The 2,374-nt window shown below is 41.0% G+C and overlaps 1 long non-coding RNA gene across 1 annotated transcript in view; it reads right to left on the minus strand.

Annotated features, from left to right (window-relative positions):
* LOC106308290 overlaps positions 1 to 1,060 on the minus strand; it is a 6,407-nt gene extending 5,347 nt beyond the window's left edge. Inside the window, exon 1 of the long non-coding RNA XR_001263550.1 lies at positions 923 to 1,060. This is a non-coding gene — a long non-coding RNA (uncharacterized LOC106308290). The remainder of the gene's footprint in view (positions 1 to 922) is intronic.
* Between the last annotated feature and the right edge of the window lie 1,314 nt (positions 1,061 to 2,374).

The raw sequence follows: 2,374 nt of genomic DNA on the forward strand, positions 1-2,374 counted from the left end.
CATATCTGAAATCAGATCGAAATTCTGAGTCAGAACGCCTTTCGAACGGTCGAAAACGGAACTGGTCAAGGTTTGCGGAAAAGTCAACCCTCTGGTCAAAGTCAACCCGGTCAAGCTTTGACCAGAAATCGATTTGACTAAACCGACCGGTTTACCCTAACCGAACCGAAATCAATTTAAACCGGTCAAACCAGTCAATCCACCGGTTTACCGAGTCAACCGAGTTGACTCACCGGGTTGACTCGGCCGAGTTGACCGAGACGCCGGCGAGTCACCGGTGTCGGTCACCGGTGGCGACGGCGGAGCTTACCAGCGGCGAAGACGGCGGTGACGATTTCCGGCGGCGGCGCGTGAACGACACGCGCGAAGTCGACGAAACTTGTGGGGGCGCGTGCGGCTTCGTACGGGCTCCGATTGAGGCGTGGTTCCGGCGGCGGCGCGTGAACGACACGCGCGAAGTCGACGAAACTTGCGGGGGCGCGTGCGGCTTCTTCCGGGCTCCGATTGAGGCGTGGTTGGCGGCTACGGCTTCGTCTCGTCTAGAGGAACACGATGATGGTCTTGGATTCACAAGATTCATCACGGTTAGAAAGTTATTGTCGATTTACTAAAACGGCCGAAACTTAACTCAAAAACATGGCGGTTTTCGATTACCTTTGGTTGCGGATGATGGTGGTGACGAGCTTGACGACGTCCTGGCGTGTGGTGGCTCCGGCGACGAGCTCAGGTGAGCTTTCTCCCTTCATCTTCTTCTTCTCTCTCTTTCTCTCTCTCTCTCTCTTTCTTAATTTTTATAGAAGATGGAGATGGTGGGAAAAGTGGAGTTGGTGGAAAAGAAGGTGAAAGTGGTGGGGTTGGGGAAAGAAGTGGAGATGGTGGGATTGGGTCATTACAAAAATCTCAAGCAATCAATCACACTTACTTCAGCACGGTGTTGTTCATGGCGAGAAGATTCGAGATCATTCGGAACTGTGGATCTGAGACAGAAAAATAAAACCACGAAGAGAGAGACGACCAATACAAAAAGGGCACGTGTGGGGTGCTTAGCGGTTCCAAAACCGTTTAGTTAGACACCCGTTTTCTTGATTTTTCCCTTTTTTCATTTTTTAAGAACCACCTCTAAAAGCCTCCGTTGGAGGTGGTCTAAGATCATCACTCCAGATGATTGGAGGTGGTCTAAGATCATCACTCCGGATGATTGGTGAGTCGTGTAACGATTATCAATCATTATTATTGCGTGCCTTTATGTTTGAGATTCTAAGGATCGGCCGCTTGAAGCTTTGTTGCTATTTCTATTGTTTTCCCCCTTTTCTACTTTGCGGTGCTCAAGTTAGGGAAAATAGCGAATTTTGACCTGTACAATTTCGGTCTTGTTTTTTAGACCCAAAAAGTAAGTGTAAATTCATACTTGAACTCTATAACTATTTAAACTAGGGGCATAGCTCCCGTGCAAGCGCATAGTCGGGTACGTTGTTGATGAATTGTGTAGTTTTTTGTGTACGAGATTTTGTCCTTTTTTTTTACATTTGTTTTTTCTGGCTTAACTATAATGGCGATGAATGAAACATTGGAAGTCACACAGTTTAATTAGGTTAATATAAGAATAACAGGCAAATTCATATGTATTGATATTTTCATATCTTATCTTCGTTATGATTTTATCGACCATTAGCGTTATTAGCACTTTTATATTCAAAAGCTGGGGTTTATGGGGTTGGTTAGTGTCTAATGAGTTAGTTGTTAGTATTTTATTCTTAAATAATGTAAGGGAAATGAAATAAAATCTGATTTTAAGAATTTTGCAAATTATACAAAAAATAATTTAATGGAGACAAGAAAAAAAAAATAATATCAATACTATTAAAGCAGAATCCCTAATAGGATTCTGCCCCTGGCTTTTCAAGTTATTTACCACCAAATGCCATTCCCTTTAATTTTTTTTAAAAAAATCGTCAATGACTTAAGGCCCAAGCCGAATGCATACTATAAAGGCCCAAACCGTATGCATACCTGAATAATCCTTATTTTTTAAAACATCATCAATGCCCTATAACATGAAACCATCTTCATCTTTTCTCAAGCCCTATACCCTAAAATGAAAAGGCTTAAAAGATGAAAAAAACTTCCGCACAACTCACGTGTGCAAATAAAAATATGACATTTTTACTAATAATATTTTTCAAACCTTATACCCGAACGTATTCATACGCATTCTCATGTTTTTTACAGAAAAAGATTTTAAAAACATAACCTAATGGTTAGTTTATTCCATATTACAAAAAACATATTCAATATTTGTTAAATGTATATATATATATATCTATGAGAAATCAATTATTTTAAAAATTAACCAATCCCATATCTAATAGATACG

Source organism: Brassica oleracea, chromosome C8 (assembly GCF_000695525.1).
Source record: "Brassica oleracea var. oleracea cultivar TO1000 chromosome C8, BOL, whole genome shotgun sequence".
Lineage (NCBI taxonomy): Eukaryota > Viridiplantae > Streptophyta > Magnoliopsida > Brassicales > Brassicaceae > Brassica > Brassica oleracea.